This window comes from Cryptomeria japonica, chromosome 3 (genome assembly GCF_030272615.1).
Source record: "Cryptomeria japonica chromosome 3, Sugi_1.0, whole genome shotgun sequence".
NCBI classification, from domain to species: domain Eukaryota; kingdom Viridiplantae; phylum Streptophyta; class Pinopsida; order Cupressales; family Cupressaceae; genus Cryptomeria; species Cryptomeria japonica.
Window position 1 is genome coordinate 850,405,378 of NC_081407.1, and position 17,676 is coordinate 850,423,053.

Sequence of the window (17,676 nt, forward strand, 5' to 3'; positions counted from 1 at the left end):
GAGAGAGAGAGAGAGAGAGAGAGAGGTCATAATGTGTCCTACAACCCCTTAGGACACCATATGACCCCTAACGACATGATTTGGTGTCTTAAGGGGTCCCATGGTGTCGTTAGGGGTCATATGGTGTCCATAGGACATAATATGAACCAAAGCAACCCAATATGGTCCTGATGGACACCATATGACCCCTATGGACACCATAGGACCCCTTAAGACACCAAATTGTGTCGTTAGGGGTCATATGGTGTCCCATGAACCCTTATGACCTCTTAGGACACCATATGACCCCTAATGACACCATATTGGGTCACTTTGGGTCATATTGTGTCCTAAGGGGTCATATTGTGTCTTATGACCCCTTAGGACACAATATGACCCAAAGCGACCCAATATGGTGTCATTAGGGGTCATATGGTGTCCCAAGACACCATATGACCCCTAACAACACCATAGGACCCCTTAAGACACCAAATTGTGTTGTTATGGGTCATATGTTGTCCTAAGGGGTCGTAGGACACAATATGACCCAAAGTGACCCAATACGGTGTCATTAGGGGTCATATGGTGTCCTAAGAGGTCATAAGGGTTCATGGGACACCATATGACCCCTTAGGACACCATATGACCCCTTAGGACACCATATGACCCCTAACGACACAATTTGGTGTCTTAAGGGGTCCTATGGTGTCGTTAGGGGTCATATGGTGTCCATAGGGACCTTAAGACACTAAATTGTGTCGTTATGGGTCATATGTTGTCCTAAGGGGTCGTAAGATACAATATGACCCCTTAGGACACAATATGATCCAAAGCGACCCAATATGGTGTCATTAGGGGTCATATGGTGTCCCAAGACACCATATGATCCCTATGGGCACCATAGGACCCCTTAAGACACCAAATTGTTTTGTTAGGGGTCATATGGTGTCCTAAGGGGTCATATGGTGTCCCATGAACTCTTATGACCTCTTAGGACACCATATGACCCCTAATGACACCATATTGGGTCGCTTTGAGTCATATTGTGTCCTAAGGGGTCATATTGTGTCTTACGACCCCTTAGGACAACATATGACCCATAACGACACAATTTGATGTCTTAAGGGGTCATATGGTGTCCCAAGACACCATATGACCCCTAACGACACCATAGGACCCCTTAAGACACCAAATCATTTCGTTAGGGGTCATATGACCCCTTAGGACACAATATGACCCCTTAGGACATAATATGACCCAAAGAGACCCAATATGGTGTCATATGGTGTCCTAAGAGGTCATAAGGGTTCATGGGACACCATATGACCCCTTAGAACACCATATGACCCCTAATGACACAATTTGGTGTCTTAAGGGGTCCTATGGTGTCCTACGACCCCTTAGGACACCATATGACCCCTTAAGGCACCGTATTTTGTTGTTATGGGTCATATTGTGTCATATGACCCCTTTAATACATCATATGACCCCTTATGACACCATATGACCCCTAATGACACCATATTGGGTCTCTTTGGGTCACATTGTGTCTTACGACCCCTTAGGCCAACATATGACCCATACCAACACAATTTGGTGTCTTAAGGGATCATATGGTGTCCCATGAACCTTTATGACCTCTTAGGACACCGTATGATCGCTAATGACACCATATTGGGTCTCTTTGGGTCATATTGTGTCCTAAGGGGTCATATTGCATCTTATGACCCCTTGGGACATAATATGACCCAAAGTGACTCAATATGGTGTCATTAGGGGTCCCCTAACGACACCATAGGACCCCTTAAGACACCAAATCGTGTTGTTAGGGGTCATATGGTGTCCTAAGGGGTCGTAGGACACAATATGACCCCTTAGGACACAATATGACCCACAGTGACCCAATATGATGTCATTACGGGTCATATGGTGTCCTAAGAGGTCATAAGGGTTCATGGGACACCATATGACCCCTAATGACACAATTTGGTGTCTTAAGGGTTCCTATGATGTCCATAGGGGTCATATAGTGTCTTGGGACACCATACAACCCGTTATGACACCATATTGGGTCACTTTGGGTCATATTGTGTCCTAAGGGGTTATATTGTGTCTTAGACCCCTTAGGACACCATATGACCCCTTACGACACTATATGACCCCTTATGACACTATATGGTGTCATAAGGGGTCCTATGGTGTCCATAGGGGTCATATGATGTCCTACGACCCCTTAGGACACCATATGACCCTTAAGACACCATATTTGGTCGTTATGGGTCATATTGTGTCCTAGTGGGCCATATTGTATCATATGACCCCTTTAAGACATCATATGACCCCTTAGGACACCATATGACCCCTAATGACACCATATTGGGTCTCTTTGGGTCATATTGTGTCCTAAGGGGTCATATTGTGTCTTACGACCCCTTAGGACAACATATGACCCATAACGACACAATTTGGTGTCTTAAGGGGTCATATGGTGTCCTAGGACACCATATGACGCCTATGGACACCATACGACCCCTAATGACACCATATGGTGTCATAAGGGGTCGTATGTTGTCCTTAGGGGTCATATGGTGTCCCATGAACCCTTATGACCCCTTAGGACATCATACGACCCATTATGAAACCATATTGGGTCACTTTGGGTCCTATGGTGTCTTAATCTCTCTCTCCCCTAATCTCTCTCTCCCTCTCCTTCTCTTTCTCTCTGTCCCCCCTAATCTCTCTCTATCTCTCTCTCTCCCTTCCCCCTCCCCATCTCTCTCTCTCTCTTTGTCTGTCTATTTCTCTCTCTCTCTCTCTCTCTCTCTCTCTCCCCCTAATATCTTATACTAATTTATTTATAAATTAGTATATTAATATATTAATAAACATTAGATTAATTATGGGCAAATCTAGTTAGAGAATTTATTGATTAAAATCAAATATCTGATTTTTGTAGTCAAATTTTCAAATTTCAAATTTTAGCTTAGGAATGCTTTGGTATTTGGCTTGGAAGTGACAAGCCTGGAAAGTCAACCGAAAAATGTGTTTTTCAGTATTCCTTGATTTTCCAGACTTTACACTGGTTGCTGATGACTTTATTTGTAGCCAAAATTGATAAAATGAAAAGGGTTTTTTAAGGAAATTCCCACCTTTCCAACAATATAAGGCTTGTCTTATTTCGACTTTAATAAATAATTATTAATTTATTTTTAATTGAATTCTGACAATAGTCCTGATTGATATACTGATTGAAAAACACTCACAACTTTCAAATGGTATAACATTTTTTGAATCTGAAACATGCATCACATCCTATGCTTCGTCTACTATAGGGAAAAATTTAAAAAAATTAAATTTCATAAGTTTTTGACCAAGTTAAGGTGGTCAGACGTAGGAGTTTCTGAATTTCTGAAAAGCTGTAGTAAAAAATTCATAAATAATTATTTACTTTATAATTTTTTTTTTAAAATTATGTGTCACATCCAGACATGAGTGTAATACTTATATTATAAATATTATAAAAAAATATTATGATTTGATTGTGATTAGGGTGGTTAGACATACGTCTACTTCTTATTTTTTTCCTGAAATTTTAGTACCACTGCATTGAAATTTGAAATTTTCATCAAATAAGATTTTTTTTTTCCAAAAAACAACTAGTAGCTTAGAAACTGCATTCAATTTTCTATATATTCTCTTCTTACATATTTTAAAAATAATGTTCACAACTTATTCAAATTTTCATGTCAAGTTGCATAACTCTGATTTTATGAAATTTCATTGCCACTTAAGGGCCTGTTTTGGCACACCATGATCCTGCACATACCCAGGTTTTGTATAGATTTCAAAGGTGGATTTAAAATCACACAATCATTCAGACATAATCACACAATCACATAGATAGGTTCACACAATCGATCACACAGGGTCACGCATTCATGCGGACTCCATCACACAATAGACTTTATGCTGTCATGCATTTTCTTAAATTTTGTCACGCATTCAACAGAGTTATTTCTGTTTTCTATTTATCTCATCTTTCTTGTTTCCTACTCGCTGTTTTGATAAATTATGTATGAAATTGGTTAAATCTGAATATTTTTTACCCTTATTGTATGCTTTAATTATGACATCTTATGGCACGTAAGGTACAATTCAGGATTTCAGGTGCTAGGAGGACAAAAGAACAAAGGAGGCAAGCTAGACATTATCAACAAATCCTAAAGGCAGAAAAGAAGATACAAGATCTAGAGGACCAACCCACCATTAATAGATACAACCACCTAGTTCTCTCATATAGAGTGAAATATGATTTGCTTAATATAGAATGGATGATGAGAGATCTTGCTAGGGCATCACAATCTGTCTTGTAGGTTCTGGATCAGAGTTAGACTTTGTATTGCTTTTGTTTTGTTTGATATGTCTTTGATTTACGCATTCACCTAGTAATGTTCATACAATCGCTCTATTAGTATCACACATTCGCTTTGTCAGAATTACGCATTTGTGTTGTCATTATCATGTAATCACTCATACAATATCACTTATTCGCTTAGGTATCATTACACATTCATTTATTTCATAGTTGGGTTTTCTATTTTCTATGGATTTTCTTGGGTTACTTATTATCTATCTGCAGCATGTGGCGAAGTTACAGAGAATATCAGATTATTACTGAATCACTCATGTTATCACACTTCAGTTTTGGGCTTAAAATAAACCTGGTTAAAATTGACATGCATGCTTTCACACTTCAGTTTTGGGCTTAAAATAAACCTGGTTAAATTGACATGCATGTTTTCACACTTCAGTTTGGTGTTCTAAAATTGACATGCACATGCGTATCTCGCACCTAAGTTTGGGTTTGAAAATGAACGTGAATCAGGATTCTCAATAGAATAACTTGATAACTCAATGATGAACGAATAGTACCAAACCGGTACTTAGAGTGGGGGTGATGGATCAGTACAGACAAAAGATTCACACTTAAACCGGTTTGTCAGCAGACACTGTGCATTGACAGACAAACAGTAACATCAGTCCTTAAACAAAGTACAATCGGCAAAACCCAAAATAACTGAGACAAGCATAAACCAGTTGACACTTATCTTCTCATACAATCTAACACTTCATTTCCATTTCACCCTAATGCATGAAGATGTAATCTACCATCAAAGATATATATATATATATATATATATATATATATATATATATATATATATATATATATATAAGTAACTAGATCAACATGATTCATCGTTTGATAGAAAGAAACATAGCATCACATGAAGAAGACATCACACATGACACACATATTTTTCACATGGAAACCCAACTGGGAAAAACCACGGTAGGGATGAATACCCACAAGCTTATTTTTGAACTCTTTAGAAGTCCACTCTGTTAGGAGCCTTGTCCGGTTAAAGACTGATACAATAGGTTCTGTTAGGAACCGATCCTATTAGGGATCACCCGGTTAAGGAATGGCTAGAATACTCGGTTAAGGGTTAAACCCTGTTAAAGGTTACCTTGTTAGAGGATTTCAAGAACTCAATGGTTTTGAGTCACCCTGTTAAAGGATTTACAGCAAGCCGGTGAAAGCTACCCTGTTAAGGGATTTTCCAACTGTTGAGGTGGTTAGAGATCAATAGGTATTACAATGATCTGGTAGCAACACCCAATGCCAATGCAGATCCTCTTAAGCTCCACTTCATCTTCTGCACTTATACTCTGTAGGTATCACTTCTCTCCTCTGGTCTGGAAATAATCACGTATCTCTTCTCTTGGATACACACACACAACTTTTACCAACAACCTCAGAAAGAATCACAACATCGACCTTATAAGAAAATAGATAGGTCGGTAGTATAAACACTAAACCTGTTAGGTTAAGGAATTCAAATGGTTCAATCCTAACCGTTGAGCACACTGCTTTAAATGCAACAGTCTTGATCCAATCTCAAGCCATTATCCATTGTTCATTTTCCACCGACTTCATGGCGGCCGATAACCCATCACACGTTATCACTGTTTACAGACTTTGCACATTCTCAAGGTAGATAGGAACAATCTCCTTCATGTAAGATCCTTCACGCACGCAAGGCTTACATGGCAACATGATCTATTCATCGTTATCATGCTAACCCATCACACACAGTCACCGGTTGAGCCACACAGGCTTGAAGCACTTCAACCGGAAACCCTGAAGTTGAGACTACCAACCAGTAGTCATACAATGCTTCCATGTGTCGGTTCCCATAACCATATGCTGGTTCACGTTGAACAAACACACCGATTCACTTTGGCACAAATGTCGGTTCACAGTGCTATACTGATTCTCTTCTCTTCATCATATTGATATCAATGACAACACACAATGTCATTATGTCCTCATACAGGTTCACATAATGCCAACAATATCCCCCTTTGGCATTGATGGCAATATACAAAGATATCTCTCCGCTTCACATCTTCTCCCCCAATTTCTATAGATATCTTCTCTGCTTCACATCTTCTGCCCCTTTGACAACAATGCCAAAGTGGAGGCACAAGCTTCCCTTTTCCATTATGCTGCTCCTGAGAAGTAGCATCCTTCAATACAATAATCCAAAATTTTTTTGACTATGCAATACTTGACTGATGTGGAGCATATGCCTTTAGTTTACCTCCTGAAGGGGCAACACCCCTAGTTCACCTCTTAAGTACATAAATGTAGCCTTTGGGAGAGGCTTGGTGAATATGTTTGCTAACTGCTCCTTACTGGAAACATGTTCCAGTGCAATCTCTTTGTTCTGAACCTTTTCCCTCAAGAAATGATACTTAAGCTCAAAGTGCTTGGTTCTAGAATGTAAAACTAGATTCTTGGAGATATTAATTGCACTAGTATTGTCACAAAATATACTTACCGATTCAGATACAGAAACTTTGAAGTCATTTAATACTTGCTTCATCCAAATTGTATGTGTGCAATTCATGAAAACTGCAACATACTCTACTTCCGCTGTAGACTGAGAGATACAACTCTGCTTCTTACTCATCCATGAGACCAGTCTTCCACTGAGAAAGAATGCACCACTAGTTGTGCTTTTCCGGTCATCTACATTACCTACCCAATCAGCATTTGTGTATAATTTTAAGTTGAAATCCTTGATATATGGATAGCACAATCCATAATTAACAGTTCCCTTCAGATACCTAAGAATCTGCTTGACTACAACCAAGTGGGATTCTCTTGGGTTTTTTCTGGAACCTTGCAGTAATGCCAACTGCATGTGCAATATCTGGTCTGCTATGCACTACATAATGCAACTTACCAATCATTGATCAATATTCCTTCTCATCAACTAATGCTGAGTCAACCTGTTTGGATAGTTTACAACCAGTCACCATCGGTGTACCAACCGGTTTTCTATCTTCCATGTCAAAGGTCTTCAACACCTCTTTGACATACTTGGACTGAGTGATAAAGATTCCATCTTTCATCTGCTAGATTTGCAGTCTAATGAGGAACTTAATCTCCCCTATGAGTGACATCTCAAACTCTTTCTTCATCTCATCTGCAAACTCATGAATCATCTTGTCATCTCCACCAAAGATAATGTCATCAACAAATACCTCATAGATCAAGATCTGATCTCCTTTAGACTTCAAGTAGATATTGCTATCGTCATTTGTTCTCTCAAATCCAATCTTCACAAGATGGGAATGCAGACGTTCATACCAAGCTGTAGGTGCCTGCTTTAGACCATATAAGGCTTTATGTAGCCTACATACCATGCCACTGTCTTCAGATAGGGAAAATCCATCTTGTTGCTCTATATACACCTCCTCTTCAAGTACACCATTTAGGAATGCAGATTTTACATCCATTTGATATACTTTGAAACCTTTAAAAGCTACATATGCAAGTAGCATACAAACTCCTTCCAATCTGGCTACAGGTGAAAAGGTTTCTCCATAGTCTTCTCCTTCTTCTTGAGCATATCCTTTGCACACCAATTTGGTTTTGTTCCTAATCACTATTCCATTCTCATTCAGCTTATTTTTGAAAACCCATTTGGTACCAATGACATTTTTATGCTCTGGTCTAGGTACCAAAGACCATGTACCATTTTTCTCTATCTAGTCAAGTTCTTCTTCCATTGCCTTGATCCAATCTTCATCTTTATGTGCCTCTTTGAATGATTTAGGCTCAAATTCAGAGATCATACATGAGTTTTCTCTGACCTTTCTTCTTGTAAGGATTCTTGCATCCTTATCTCCTATGATTTGCTTAGGATCATGATTCAGCTTGACATACCGAGGAATGGTCTTGATAGATTCCTCTTGCTTTTCTTCTTCATCCTCATCTCCATCAGTATCAGCATCTACATTAGCCGGTGTAGAAACACTGTTACTGGTACTTGGTTGACTAACAACCGGTTCCCAGAAGGTTACAACCGGTTCATTTACCGCTAGCTCACTGCCCGTTTCCTCAGTTTTCTCAGAGGTTTCATCAACTCTTACATTGATGCTTTCCATAATTCTCCGAGTCCTATTATTGAAACACTTGAGAGCTTTGCTCTTGGTGGAATACCCTAGGAATATTCCCTCATCACATTTTGCATCAAATTTGCTCTGGTGTTTATCCTCTTGATGTAACATTTGCTACCAAACACTCTAAAGTAGCTAACCATAGGTGTCTTATTGGTCCAATACTCATAAGGAGTTTTATCCTTACCTTTCTTGATGAGTACCAGATTCATTATGTAGACTACAATGCTCACTACCTCTCTCCAAAAGGTGTGACCTACCTTTCCTTGAATCAATATGGTTCTAGCTACTTCAACCACAATTTGGTTATTCCTCTCTACTAGGCCATTCTACTGTGGAGTTCGGGGGCAGACAGTTGCCTCTTGATGCCATGTTCTTCACAGTACTTGTTGAATTCACCGGAAGTGAATTCCCCTCGATCAGTTCTCAAGCACTTGATCCTTTTACCACTTTCCTTCTCCACTAATGCTTTGAAAGCTTTGAAATTTACAAAGGCTTCAGACTTATTTTCAAGAATGTGACCCACATCATTCTTGGGTAGTCATCAGTGAGAATCATGAAGTACCTATCACCCTGCACACTTCTAGTTTTCATAGGACCACACAAATCAATATGCACAAGATCAAGCAAATTGTCAGCAGTGAAAGATTTACCTTTAAAGGTTGAGGAAGACATTTTCCCCAATTGACACTCTCTGCACAAGGTATTATCCAGTTTTCTTAGCACCAGCAACCTTTAACTACCTTGATCATACTAGCCTTCACAATGTTATCAAAGTTTACATGGCAGCGTCTTCTATGCCATATCCAGCTATCATCAAATTTAGCCATAAGACATGTACTTATATTTGCATTCAGCTAAAATAGGTTACCTTTGGTCTGCATGCCGGTGGCCACCAATTCACCACTCTTTCCTTTGATTCTGCAAACTCCATTCTTGAATTCTAGAGTGAGACCACTGTCATTCAACTAGGCAACACTCAAAAGGTTGTGTCTGAGACCATCAACCCAATACACATTGTTAGCACTACTCTTTCCATTCAGAGAGATGGACCCTCTGTCTTTGACCATACATGGTGCATCATTACCAAAGCAAACCACACCACCATCATACTCTTCCAAGGATAGAAACTTGCTCTGGTCACCAGTCATATGGTGAGAACAACCACTGTCAATGATCCACTCATTGGAATTATCAAATTGGGAGACAAGAGCCTTCTTGTCTGACACATCTTCCTTGACAACAACAAACACAATATCTTCATTTTCTTCATCTTCTGATTCCTCATTTGTAACACCTTCATCGACTGCCACAAAATAGTTTCTCCAGTTTCCTCCTTTGAATTTCTTGAACCTTTCTGGTTTGTCCTTGTTGTCACCATTAGGATAGTTTACAACAATATGTCCTATCCGATTACAAGAAAAACATTTCAAAGGATGATTACCTATGTATTTGCCAGTTCCCTTAGGAAGTTTCCTAGCAAGAAGAGCTTCAAATGCCATTAGAATCTCCTCATCATCCATTTCTTTGCTCTATCTTGGTTCACCACAAGTGCTAGCTTCTTTTCCTTTTCTGGATGGTACAATAGAAGCTTTAAAAGTTGATTCAGTCTTTTGAATACTGCCATCAAAACTATTTAGCTCATAGGCTGTCAACTTTGCAATGATGGAGTCTAGGGATACCTTAGTCTTGTCTATTGATCTCAGCTCCTGAATAGAAGCAACCCTTATTGCATAGACCAGTAGTAAGGATCTTAGGACTTTTCTTACCACAATGGAATCTTCCATTTTACCACCTGCACTCTTGATATCTCCAACAACGGTTTTGATTCTTATTCCATACTATTGAATGGTCTCACCTTCAACCATCCGCATGTCTTCAAACTTTCCTCTAAGGCTTTCTTCCTTAGCTTGTTTTACATGCTCATCACTGCCATAGATATTTTCAAGAGTATCCCATACCTCTTTGGGATTTACCTTATCTTGGACATCAATAAAATCAATGTCACATAAACTACTAATTAGGGCTTCCATGACTTGCCCATTGTCCTGCATCTCTCTCTTTTGGTCATCGGTGAGAGTACCGGTAGGGGCAACATAAGCATTCTCAACATAGCTCCAGTGTTGAGCACCCATGCTTTTGATGTATATCTTCATTCTGTCTTTCCATATAATGAAAAATTTTCTTTGTTAAACTTTGGACCTTCCCTCTTCATCATTAGATTGGGATCTTTCCCTCAAGCGGTTAAGCTTATAACACAGAGGACCTGGAGGATGCTCTGATACCAATTGATAACTCAATGATGAATGAATAGTACCAAACCAGTATTGAGAGGGGGGGGGGGGCGAATTAGTACAGAGAAAAGCTTCACACTTAAAACGGTTTGTCAGCAGACACTGTGCATTGACAAACAAACAGTAACACCGGTCCTTAAACAGAGTACAACTGACAAAACCCAAAATAACCGAGACAAGCATAAACTGGTTGACACTTATCTTCTCATACAATCTAACACTTCATTTCCATTTCACCCTAATGCATGAATAGGTAATCTACCATCAAAGATATATATATATATATATAATCTCTATTTATGTTTGTTTTTAATTTGAGCTTGCAACCTTCAAGTCCTTTATGTCAATCTATGCAAACCAAGATTTAAAATTGTAAAGCACATCCTTACTATTACTAGAAAACAATATATCATCCACATACAATGTGATGACATGAAAATCATCACCATCATGTTTATAATTATTTTTTATTATATTAGTAGGGTAAGGACCCAGATCCCATATACAAAACAATAGAATTAGATCATAACAAAATCTTTAGAAACAACAAAGAAAGAACAACCATAAAAAAGAAACTATTTGATCAACCACAAACCCCATTAGGAACTACCCTTAAACATAGCATCACATGAAGAAGACATCACACATGACACACATATTTTTCACATGGAAACCCAATTGGGAAAAACCACGGTGGGGATGAATACCCACAAGCTTGTTTTTGAACTCTTTAGAAGTCCGCTCTGTTAGGAGCCTTGTCTGGTTCAAGACTGATACAATAGGTTCTATTAGGAACCGAACCTATTAGGGATCACCTCATTAAGGGATGGCTAGAATACTCGGTTAAGGGTTAAACCCCGTTAAAGGCTACCTTGTTAGAGGATTTCAAGAACTCAATGGTTTTGAGTCACCCTGTTAGAGGATTTACAACAAGATGGTTAAAGCTACCCTGTTAAGGGATTTTCCAGCTGTTGAGGTGGTAAGAGATCAACAGGTATTACAATGATCTGGTAGCAGCACTCAATGCCAATGCAGATCTGCTTAAGCTCCACTTCACCATCTGCACTTACACTCTGCACGTATCACTTCTCTCCTCTGGTCTAGCAAGAATCACGTATCTCTTCTCTTGGATACACACACACAACTTTTGCCAACAACCTTATAAAGATTCACAACATCAACCTTATAGGAAAATAGATAGGTTGGTAGCATAAACCCTAAACCCTAAACCTGTTAGGTTAAGGAATTCAAATAGTTCAATCCTGACTATTGAGCACACTGCATTAAATGCAATAGTCTTGATCCAATCTCAAGACATTCTCCATCATTCATTTTCCACCGATTTCATGGTGGATGATAAACCATCACACGTTATCACCATTTACAGACTTCACACATTCTCGAGGTAGATAGGAACAATCTCCTTCATGCAAGATCCTTCACGCACACAAGGCTTACGTGGAAACACAATCTGTTCATCATTATCATGCTAACTCATCACACATAGTCACCGGTTGAGCCACACAGGCTTGAAGCACTTCAACTAGAAACCCTAAAGGTGAGACTACCAACCAGTAGTCATACAACGCTTCCATGTGCCGGTTCCCATAACCATATGCTAGTTCGCCTTGAACAAACACACCGCTTCACTTTGGCACAAATGCTAGTTCACAATGTTATACTGGTTCTCTTCTCTTCATCATATTGACATCAATGACAACACACAATGTCATTATGTCCTCATACCAGTTCACATAATGCCAACATAACTCACATTTCATTTTTTTAAAGAGAGAACTTTTTATCATGTTTGGGGTGGACCTACTGTTGCATCAACTACCTTTCCACCTGCTTTTGGGGTCTTGGGAGAAAGGGAGAAGGTGATAACAACACCCAATTTTTCATTTTAGTAGTGAGGGTTATCTTTGACTAGGGATTTCATCACCCCATAGAGGTACTTCAAATTGGGATGCGTTGGGGATATCATCTCTCCCAGTGTACTCTCGAGCAGGTTTTTCGAGCCGCTATATAAATATACTGGTCAGGCGGCTAGAGTGTTGAGTGAATTCAACATATGTGGGGGCCTTCCCTACACCAATAAGCTTAACTAAACTCTTAAGTGGCTTCCTTTGAGAATCCGTCATTGGATCGGGATCCCTCAAAATTTACTTTAAGAACAAGCGTAGTAGCCCAAATCCCATATTCAGTGATTGTGGGAGTGTGGATCATACCCCATAGATACCCTTCATGTACCTTGCATTATGAGATATAAATTCCTTGGTGATAAGATCTTCGGATCTTTAGGGTCAGAGAGACTGGCATGTCTAAGAAGTGTGTGTCGTGGAGTGGAGCCAGTGCTGCCAGACTCTCTATCTGTTCATCTTGTTTCAATATTTTATTGTAAGGGCCTCATTGAATGGTTTCCATTTTCTAGCCTAAGATTGTCTTCTGTGCTTTTATGTGTACCGTTGTACCAGAACAATATTGAGTCAGTATTTGGGCTATTTTAGGCCCTACCTTACATATCTTTGAATTCTTAGAGTGGGTCAGAACATAGTTCAGTTAGCTATAACTGTCTTCAAACAACTGTTCTAAGATCTGGAAAACAACAAACTTGTCCTACAAACAAAATTACTAGAAACAAAGTTTTATCTTGAAACATCAGACAATCCTACAAACTCAAAAATTTTACATACTTGTGATCATAGGCAGTCCTTGCATAGTCCTCATTTATGTCCTCATTATCATCTTCATATACATCCTTAGAAGTTTTCTTAAGTCCTTGCATAGTCCTCATTTACGTCATCATTATCATCCTCATATACCTCCTTAGAATAAATCCTTGCATTTGCATCCTCATTATCATCCTCATATACGTCCTTAGATTTAGTCCTTATTAGACCTCATATACGTCTTAGTCCATCATCATTTGCATAATCATCCTATAAAGTTATAGCATGCGTCTTAATGGGTCTCTGAGGTGGTGGTTTGATCCCTTTCGAGCAACCTAATCTAGTGCCAAACGATGGTCAAAGAGAAATCCTTGATGGTTTAGATTATTTGGTTTGGGAATTAAAAACAAGTGCACCTTAGTACATAGGAGTCAATTACAAGATAGATAGAGAGTATAAATTTGCCCATAGAATTGATAGATAAATTGCTGCAAAATTTCTAAGAGAAGAACTTGAAAAACTTGCATTGCAAAAATCTCAAAATACTCAACAAGTCTCACGTCCAAATCCCCAATAGAGAGTCTGGTCTAGTGTTGCATATTCTATATTTAGGTCTAGAGTCTTACATCATTGTCATCTTGCATTAGATTCTAAACCATCCTCATATAGAAGTCTTAAATGATCATCACAAGGCCACAAAAGGCAAAAAGTAAGATGGGCCCAAATAATGACCTGTCAGTTCATCCAACTTGGAACATGGACATATCAAGTAGTCAATGATCAAATCCTTAGGTAATGCCCACAATATATGAGCTACAACATAATTTAACATGCGAAGAGATTGAGTCAACTCAACAAGACCCACATGTCCTTATGATCCTAGATGCTCTTATACATAATGATAGGGACAAATATCTCTTGTTGTTATTACAAAATGGGGCTAATTTACATGAAGATTTTGATATCACAACAATCTTACCACTAAGAACTACTTTAGGTCCAAATAGTAGTCAATTACCACATATGACACAAATGCAACCGATGACCTCAAGTTTCTCTTAGAATGCACCAACATAATCTATACAAACAAATGTCATTTCAAATGTGACTTCTCAATCAAGTGCATCATCCTCAATAATAAATGTTAGCGCACCAACACAGGTTTTCCTAGCCTCTCACACCATACCAATAATGTCAAGTGTCTCAATACCTATTCAAACACAAGTTTCTCATACAACAAGTGAGACTCAACCTATGGTTTCCTAATCCATAGGATCTACATACAATCATCAGAATACAAACCCAAGTTCTGCAAATACAATGAGTACAACCTAGTCAAACATGGGTTCACATTTCACTTATTGCATAGTACCTAGCGGAACCCATAACAAGCAGAATTATAATTATGGTACCTTTCAACAACCTCCTAGTTATTCTACCATGAATCCTTTTGTGGGAAATATACATGCGCAAAGTGTACCCCTGACTCAAACAAATAATTTGGCCCAACAGGTACAAAATCTGCAACAATAGATGACAACTATGCAAACCGGTAATGATAAAAAGAGCTATACAATGTAGGACTTACACCCTTATCCTTTTGATCACACATTATACATGTCACCTTTCCCACCATATTTTGAAACACCAAAATTTGATAGATACCGAGGGAAAGGTGATCCTAGAGATCACATCAGAGAGTTTTTCATGACATGTATAGAGGTTGCAATTGAAGACACTTACCTAATGAGATTGTTTCCTAAAAGTCTGGGAGACTCACCCTTGGAGTGGTTTTCACATCTACCACCAACCATCACATCATGGGGTGAATTAGCTGAACATTGCATTGCTAACTTCTCGCATAACATTGAAACCCTAGTTACATTGATGGACTTATGTGCTGCAAAACAATATGAGAATGAAACATTCACATCCTTCATACAAAGATGGAGAGCTCTCTACAGAAGATGCAAGACTATTATTCCTGAAACAGAGCAAGTTGACATGTTTACATAAAAATTAATTCCTAAAATTAAGTACCCAATACAAATGTAATGTTTGACCACATTTAAACAAATCACTAAAAAGGCCTTAAAGTGTGAGAAATGACTAGTAGAACAAGGTCTCATAAAATATGGCAACAACAACAACAATGATAAATCCAAGTTTTCATCAAGAAACAAAAAGGTGACCAATGATGGTGTTGTAGATGCCTGCGTAGTGAACAAAGCTCAACCGATTTTGTCTTTACAAGGCCCAAGTCAATCATTTAGTCCACATACAGAAAATAACACTATATCGACCAACACAAACACTGCACAAACTACAAACACGAAATTCCCAAGGGTAAATGCTCCAAAAAGGATTTACACACCTCTAGGGGAACCTATTGAATCAACATTAAAAAATTTAATACAAACAAATATGATCACTTTTCCAGAAGTGAGAGTATATGAACCAAGTCCTTTCAAACCTACATGGTGGATGATAATGATTTATGTGAATATCATCGTACAAAAGGTCACCAAACTGCAAGTTGCTATAAATTGAAAAACTTAATCCAGGACACGATCGATCAAGGTGACATCACAATTGACACCAACAAAAATTCAGCAAACACGAATCACACCATCTTTAAGGAACCATTTGTCAAACATGATAAAGGGAAGGCATCTACATCGGGAACACAAGAGAACACAACTAACTACACAAAAGTCTCATATGACTATACTATTATTGCCATTAGCCTAAGGGATGTAGTAAATGATGATTCACAAGAAGCATTTGATAATGATGAGCAATGTCAAGAGACTTATAACTATGATAGCCAAATTTGCATGATGTTAGAAGCATCAAAATATGATGAAGACAAGAATCTCTGTCTTATGGACTGGGGGCATGAAGAATCATTTTATTCGGGATGGTTTGAAGATGAACTTATAGCACATATCATGGATATTAGACTTGCACATAATGACTATAGGAAGGGATATGAAATGAACCTTGATAATACAACATATGTTGCAAAAAATTCCCTCACAAGAGATAATACAGTGGCTAAAATCACAATAAATCCCAGATTCAAAGATTGTGTATTAGTTACTCACATATCAAAAGTAACTTTACAAGGAGTACCATCAAACCCACCACTAGCAGTAGGGACCTATAATGTTTTTGAACAACTCAAGAAAACCCTGGCCCAGATATCACTCTTTAAACTATTGTGTATATCACCAAATCTTAAAGCTATCCTAGACAAAGTACTTCAAGACTCAGTAGTTGACAGAGATATAGATGAAAATGCCTTCCAATCCATGGTGGGGATTTTGGCTAATGGTACCCGTATTGTATTCATAGAACAAGATATCCTAGTGATAGACTTCTCCATAATGACCCACTACATCTAGAAGCTTACATACATAAGAGAAGAATCAAAAGAGTACTTATAGATGGAGGAGCTGGTCTTAACATTTGTACATTAAAGCTAGTTAAGTCATTGAGATATTCTGCCCTTCATATTGATCCTTCAAAAATAATAAACATCAAAGCATATGATGATGAAGAGCGTCCTTCAAAAGGAGTAGTTACTCTACCAATGCAAGTCAGATCTATAACAATAGAGGTTAATTTCCAAGTGTTGGACAGAGAACTAGGGTACATGTGATTGGGCCACCCATGGATTCATGCCATGCAAGCCGTACCATCAACATTTCACCAATGTATTAAATTCTCATACAATGGCATTAAAATCACCATAAAGGGTGATCTAAATCCATTCCAACACTGTAATCACTTAAAGGCAAGTGTAGATAACCAGGTACCCATTAATCAAGGAGCACCCCTCACTACACAAATGGAGTCATTAACGATCACAAAAATACAGAAGAATACACCTACAACATCTTCTTTGTAGATTAAGGATGTTGGTTGTGGGGAATACTCTATTTCAAGTATCTTGAATGGAAAACAATTATCTCTTTCTTGTAGATCTCTTGGGAAGCCTCCGAACACGGTAATGAAACAAGATAAAGGAAAAGAAATAGTAAGATACTCAAATTCATGCTCTTTCATTAGGTGGGGAGACTTACAAGAAGAATCTCTGAATGAAGATGTCAATCATTGGATATACAAAGAAGAAGATGACATGACAATACCCAGGTTACCCTTAGATCAGTATGGCAATGGATTCAAGATGC